Source organism: Vipera berus, assembly GCF_964194415.1.
Source record: "Vipera berus genome assembly, chromosome: 3".
NCBI classification, from domain to species: Eukaryota; Metazoa; Chordata; class Lepidosauria; order Squamata; family Viperidae; genus Vipera; species Vipera berus.
The window spans coordinates 148768379-148776301 of NC_138204.1; positions in this window are offsets into that span (position 1 = coordinate 148768379).

The window sequence follows — 7923 nt, forward strand, 5'->3', positions numbered from 1 at the left end:
AAACAGAAAATGTAAAATGTAAAACTTATTTTGAAAATGTAGTATGAAAAGGTAGACATTCAAGGTGGAGGTTAATTACAGAGCTGTCCATATCATGGTCATACAGCACCTTACAAATTAGTTTAATAAAGAAAAATATAAAAGAAAATACAATTTTCTAGACAAACCAGTTGGACAATGAACTAATTCAAAGGGAACATTATGTACTCAAAATCTCTGTAAACAGGCTGCACAGATTTCAAATTATTAAATTAATATAAAACAGAAGGAAAAAGTATATGCATGAAAACAGGGTAAAGGATGAAATCCCAAATACACAACTTACAGGTACTCAATGTCTAACCATTCAGCCAGTCACCATTCCAAGTATTGATGGCACTGAATGAATGGTGATTACAACCATCATTAGAGTTCCAGACATCCCAGTGCACTTGCATTCACACAGTCACGATCCGGATGCACACTGCAAAGATCTTCACCCAAAATGTTTAACTAGGTCAGATAAAGTCCTAGCAGATGCAGTCATATAATGCAGGGGTCCCCAACCCCTGGGCTGCAAAATGCCAGCAACCGGGCCACAACCAACCCCATCCTCGAGGTGCAGGCAGCACACAAAACCACGCACTCTCCGGTCCACAGAAAAACCTTCCTCCACGGAACCGGTCCCTGGTGCCCCAAAGGTTGGGGACCTCTGATATAATGTTTAATTTTAACCTTCATTTGTTTCATGGCTTAGCAATGTTGTGCAAACCCAGCCTACCTGGTTTATAATTCAATGCAGTGTGCCAACCATGAAAAAAACACTCTAAGCATTTTAATTGGGCCTATTTATAACAACAGCCATTGTCCCCTTCTTGTACATTGGCTGATTTGCACATAACCTTTGTTTTGTACAGAAACCGAGATGTGTTAAGAGGAACTTCTGCCAATTTTTTGCATTTAGTTTAGGCACAGATTGGACCTATTATACTAAGGGTAAGAGGTTGTGCTATTGAACTGCTATGGCCTACATACTCCCTTCTTCAAATCTAGAAGAATCTGCATGATAAAAAAGAGCATGTTCAGCTGAATACTTCAGTAAGTAAAGAATGAATAAGCACCATATTAACTTGACAAAAACTTTACTTTCAAAATACTTTGCTTTTAGGTTTTCCATTTCTCAGTTAGCCTCTTCCCAAAAAGTATCTGTTTACATACAGTTGCAAGAAAAAGTATGTGAACCCTTTGGGATTATGTGGAGTTTTGCATTAATTGGCCATAAAATGCGCTCTAAACGTCATGTAAGTCACAACAATAGAAAAACACAGTCTGCTTAAAATAATACTACACAAACATTAGCTGTTGTCATGTTTTAATTGAAGATAAGATGGAAACATTCACAGTGCAGGGTGGAAAAAGTATGTGAACCTTTGGACTTAATAACTGGTTGACCCTCCTTTGGCAGCAATAACCTCAACCAAACGTTTCCTGTAGTTGCAGATCAGACCTGCACAACGATCTAGAGTAATTTTGGACCACTCCTCTTCACAAAACTGTTTCAGTGTAGCAATATTCTTGGGATGTCTGGTGTGAATCACTCTCTTAAAGTCATGCCACAGCATTTCAATTGGGTTGAGGTCAGGACTCTGACTGGGCCACTCCAGAAGGCGTATTCTGTTCTGTTGAAGCCACTGTTTTGTTGAATTACTTGTATGCTTTGGGTCATTGTCCTGTTGCATCACCCATCCTCTGCAGAGCTTCAGTTGGCGAACAGATGGTCATACGTTTTTCTGCAAAATGTCCTGATAAACTCTGGAATTCATTTTCCCATCAATGACAACAATCCGTCCAGGCCCTGAGGCAGCAAAGCAGCCCCAAACCATGATGCTCCCTCCTCCATGTTTTACAGTGGGGATGAGGTTTTGATGTTGGTGTGCTGTGCCTTTTTTTCTCCACACATAGTGTTGTGTGTTTTTCCCAAACAACACAATTTTGGTTTTATCTGTCCACAGTATATTTTGCCAGTAGTGCTGTGGAACATCCAGGTGCTCTTTTGCAAACTTCAAACGTGCTGCAATATTTTTTTTGGACAGCAATGGCTTCCTCCGTGGTGTCCTCCCATGTACTCCATTCTTGTTTAATGTTTTCCTTATTGTAGATGTGTCAACAAAAATGTTAGCATGTGCCAGAGATTTCTGTAGGTCTTTAGCTGACACTCTAGGATTCTTCTTTACCTCATTAAGCATTATCTCAGGCCTCGTCCGGAGAGCAGGAAAACCAAGCAACCGAGATGAGTGCCGAGTTCTCAGGAAACGTTTATTGACAATAAGCAAACAAACTCCAAAAGGAAACAAAGCCAGCGTTGGCTGCTACCCGCAGCCAACGCTGTTAAATACACGTTGCATGTACACGCCCACGGCCCACCCGACCGCGCCCACGTCCGCCCATCCTCTATTTAACAAACACCCCTCCCAGAAACCTCCTTTCGTGTCCTGCCCTGGCACCCGGCACCCTCCACCCCCCAGGTGAGTTTCCCCGCACCCCTCTATTCCCCCACCATCAGGATCCACCCACGCACCCCTCCTCAGACCCGGCACCTCCTGGCCCAGCTCCTCGGGCGTCACCCCGCCCCGCCACAGGTCCCTGCTTTGCGCCGCCGCCAATACTCCAGTCGCGCTGGCCCGGGCACAGGCCGCGACCCCTTGCCTCACACCCAACAGCTAACGGGGTCCAGGCCAAAGGTCCGGGCCCGTCGGTGCCCCGGCAGCCAGTCCCACGGCTGGCACGGACCCAAGGCTCCACGGGTTCGCCACCATCACCGGGAGGAAACGATCAGGTTGTTGGGCGTGTGCGCGCACCACCGAGGCCCTCGCTGACCCGGCGTACGCACGCACGTAGCCCCCAGCTGCCTCCTGTTGCTGCCGCCGCTGCCGTTCCGGCGCAGGAGCGCGCGCCACCGAGGCCCTCGCCAACCCGGTGTGCGCACGTGCGCAGCTCCCAGCTGCATCCTGTTGCTGCCACTGCTGCCGTTCCAGTGCAGGAGCGGCCCGTCTCCGAGGTGCGACACGGGTAGAGGCATGGGCGTGAGGACGTGGTGCTGGTGAGTGTCGAGCCTGCGGGGTGCGACATGCCGCCCCTCCTACCAGGGCCCCTCCTGCAGGGGAAGACAGAAGAGGTGAGCAGCTATCCACCCGGTGCACAGCCTCCACCCGTCCCCCCCTCGGCTTGCCGGGGTGTTGTCGGTGGAATGCCCGCACCAGCCGAGGAGCGTACATGTCTGTCTCCCACACCCATGTTGCCTCCTCCACAGGGTACCCCTTCCATCTGACTAGGTACTGGACAGCCCCCCTACGCACCCTGGAGTCAAGGACTTCCTGGACCTCAAAATGCTCGCTGTGAATGGGCCCAGGCCCCCCTCCCCTGCTGCTGCTGAAGCCGTGGTGGCGGGCTTCAGCAGGCTACTGTGGAAAACTGGGTGGAGCTTACCCAAGATCTTCGGTAGTTGTAGCCGCACTGTTACGGGGTTAATCACCTGCACCACCCGGAACGGTCCGATGTACTTGGGCCCTAGCTTCTTACAAGGGACCTGCGTCCGTATATACTTGGTGGACAGGTAGACTAAATCCCCCACCTTTGGAGGTGTGAACGCTTTACGTTTCTTGTCGGCCTGCTTCTTATATGTTACCGCTGCCCGTTCCAGCGCTTTTTTCACGGCACCCCAGGCTTCCACTATCTGTTTCATCCAGTCTTGAGGCTGACAGGGGGCCCCGTCCCTCGGGCCACACTCGGGGATTGGGACAAAGTCGTTGCCAGTCACCACTTTGAAGGGGGAAAATCCCGTACTACTATGAACAGCGTTATTATATGCCACTTCTGCAAACGCCAGAAGGTCCACCCAGTTGGTTTGCTGGTAAGACACATAGCATCTCAAGTAACGCTCAACGGCAGCGTTGGCCCGTTCTGCCGCGCCGTTCGTGCTAGGGTGATACGCCGTGCTGAGCCCTTGTGTTGAGCCGATGAAGCGAACGAACTCCCTCCCAAAACGCGCCGTGAACTGCACGCCCCGGTCCGAAATAATGCGGCGCGGCACCCCGTGCAGGCGGTAAATGTTTGTCACAAAGAGCCAAGCCAACCGACGGGCCGAGGGCAGTCCTTTACAGGGAACGAAGTGGGCCTGCTTAGAAAACAGGTCCACTACTGTCCAAATGACATTGGATAGCTCAACAATAAAGTCCATGGCGATGTCTTGCCACGGACGAGTGGGGTCAGTTTCCCACCATGGGTTTGGTCGTAGCACAAACGTGGCACCTTCGCACATATTCCTCCACAGTCTTCTTCATGTGCGGCCACCAAAACTGTCGGCGGGCCACGTGAAGGGTTTTCAGGAACCCGTAATGCCTGGCTTGTTTGGTGTCATGGCACCGGTACAAGACCCGTTCCCGCAAAGAGGCCGGTACGTAGATTCGAGTCCCATGCCAAGCCAAGCCATCCCGCATTACCACAAGCCCCGGGTGGGTCCTCAGCCAGTCGTCCCCCTGGAGAGCTTTCCGAAGGTCCTCACAGAGCTCGTCCTGCGTTGCCAGGACAACATCCCCCTCCCGAGCCGTACCCTCAGTTGGAACAAGTGCCTGAACGACCTCCTCCCTCTTGCCTTCAAACTGTGGCATACGCGACAGCGCGTCTGCCAGGAAGTTCTTCCCCCCCGGAACGTACTTCAACACAAAGTGGAAGCGCTGGAAATATAGTGCCCACCGCACATGCTTGGGCGAGAGCCGTCGGGGTGCCTGTAGAGCCACCAGGTTTTTATGATCTGTCCACACCTCAAACGGGTGGACAGCCCCCTCCAGGTGATGTCGCCACAGCTCCAGGGCCCAGCGTACTGCGAAGGCCTCCTTCTCCCATATCGCCCAGGCGCGTTCCGCGGGAGACAGTTTTTTGGATGCATAGGCGCATGGCTGGAGCACTCCGTCGTTGTTTCGTTGAAGGAGGACGGCCCCGAGAGCGACATCACTCGCATCTGCCTGGACCACGTAGGGCAGGTCAGGGTTTGGGTGCAGTAAAACCAGTTCCTTAGCAAACAGAGCCTTGAGGGTTTCGAAGGCTTGTTGGCACGCTGAGGACCATGCCAATCGAAGTCCGGGTCGTGGCTGTGCCATCAGCTGTCGCGTACGAAGGAGGTCCGTGAGTGGCAGGGCAATGGCCACGAAGCAAGGTATGAATTGCCGGTAGAAGTTCGCAAAGCCCAAAAAGCTTTGCAACTGACGCCGCGTCCGCGGGGCCTGCCACTGTAGGATGGCCTCCACCTTCTTCGGATCCATCTCCACCCCCCCTGCGGAGATCCTATACCCCAAATAATCGAGCCGTGTTCTGTGGAACTCACATTTGGACAGCTTGACGAAGAGCCGTGCTTCCCGCAGCTTAGTCAGCACCCGCCTAACCAAAGCAACATGCTCCTCCAATGTTTCCGTGTATATTAAAATGTCGTCCAGGTAGACCAAGACCCCGCGGTACAAAAATTCATGCAGGACCTGATTGATCAGCTGCATGAACACAGCAGAGGCTCCCTGTAACCCGAAAGGCATCACCCGAAACTGGAAACTCCCTAGGGGACAGTTGAACGCTGTTTTCCACTCGTCCCCAGCCTTAATCCTGATTCGGTAGTAGGCTTCTCTGAGGTCCAGTTTGGTGAAGATACGTCCTTTAGCCAAATGGGCCAGCAGGTCTTTCATCAGTGGGAGCGGGTACAGGTGCTCGACACACACTGCGTTCACTCCGCGATAATCCACACACAGCCTGAGCCCACCGTCCTTCTTCTCGCGGAATAAGACGGGCACCGCCATTTTGGACCACGCTGGCTGTATGAACCCCCTTTCCAGGTTCTTATCAATATATCGCCGGAGTTCCTGCATTTCTTTTGGTGACATAGCATACATTCGTGGCTTTGGAAGTTTGGCACCAGGCTCCAGCTCGATGGCGCAATCCGTGGAGCAGTGGGGTGGCAGCGTGTCGCACTCTCGTTCGTCGAACACATCCAGCAGGTTGGAGTAGTCCCGAGGCACCTGAGCTTCCTGCTCTAACACCCCCCCCCGCAGGCTTTCTCTTGTTCCCCCATATGAGTTGGACCCAGGAACATGTGTTCCAGAGGGGGCTGTGGCCCCAACCCCAACCGGAGATGGTGGCAACCCCCCTCCCACCAGATCGTGGGGCCCCACCGGTCCAGCCACGTGAGCCCTAGAATGACTGCCTCTGTCATGGAAGGTACTACTATAAACTGCAGAGTCTCCCAATGGTCGCCCATCTCCAACCGGACAGGCTCAGTGACGTGAGTGATGGGCGCCCCCCCAAGAGAGATCCATCCACCTGTTGGAAGCGTAGGGGAGTGGCCAGCCGCCTTATCGTGACCCCTAACCCAGCCACCACTGCCTGACTCAAAAGGCACCGAGTGCTGCCCGAGTCGACTAGGGCCTTGTACGATCTCCTTTGTCCCGTACGGGGGCTGACTAGTACCACAGGGAACACAAAGGGACACACCGGAGCACTCACCATTGGGTCCTCGTCTAGTTCATGTTCCTCCGAACTCTCATACTGCACGGGCTGCATGGCTGCTGGCGTCTCCACCCGCACGGGGGTTGTTGGTCTGGAGATGTCCCCGCCTAGTTGGTGAGCAGCTCGTGTCCGCTCCGCGGTCCTCCGTGTTCCGGTCCCTCGTGCTGAGGAGACAGAAGGGGCTGCCCGGGCAGGTGGCAGTGGGCAATCGGCCGCCCAATGTCCCAGTTGATCACACCTGAAACACCGCAGGACAGCCCGTGCTGGCTGGGAGGGAGGTCGCGCAGACGACTCCACAGGCCGCTCGTCTGCTTTTGCCTTCTCGGTAGGCCGTCGGCTACCAGGGAAAGGTTCGGGCCGTCCCCGAACGTCCTGAAGCCCCACATCCAGCTCCACAGCCACACGGTACCACTCTTGCAGTCGTGCCGGGACGCCGCGTACCACACAAGCCCGACGGAGGGCCCCGTCCAAACCAGCCCTGAAATGGTGAACGAGGAGGCGCTCTGGCCATGAGCGCAATTTCCCGGCCACCTTACGGAATTCCCGCACATACTCTACCGCTGGTCTGCCTCGCTGTCGTAAAGATAGGATGTCAGCTTCGGCCCGTTGCCCCCGGGAGATGTCCTCGAAACGGGCCCGTAACGCTTCCAGGAATAGGCCAACGTCCCCAAGCTCCCGAGCGTGGTCGGTGTATAAATCGGCCGCCCAAGCCGCTGCTTCTCCTTGCAGGCAAGCCGTCACTACCACCACCATAGCCCGCTGAGACATGTAAGCCTGGGCATACTGGTCCATGTGGCCTATCACTTGGCCTAGAAACATCGCCAGGCGGTCGGGGTGGCCGTCATAGGAAACCGATAAAGGCGGTGGACCCCACACTACACCGGGGCCCCATGAGCCCACCTGTGACCCCAGAACCGGAGAGGCTCCAACTAGCCATGTTGTCGGTTAGCCGGGTCTATCGTCTGTTCCCGACCACCTCCCCGCAGCGCCTCGGCTGAGGCCTGCGGGGGCTGAGTCCTCACGGGGCACACCGAGTCCGGGCTGGTTCTGAAATGGTGGCCCGTCCAGAGACAGCCGAGCCTGTCCTGCTGGAGCCCCAGCAGGGGACCATTGGCCTGGATCCTGGCCAGCAGCCTCCCCGAACCTGGTTCGCAAAACGTCCATAGTCCGACTGCCTGGGGTGGTGGAGTAACTCCACTCTTCACCATCGTCCTCCATTAGGCACCGCTCCCTCCAAACCGATGAGGGGCCCCTCAGCCGGGAGTCATGACCCGCCTCAAAACCCCTGTGACCCAGGGCAGAGCCCAGCCACCATCCGCTGACGTGACCTTGGCTTTCTGCCTCCCGCGGCTCCACTGCGCGGTCCTCAGGCAACGACGGTCGCTGTTTAGGCCGAAC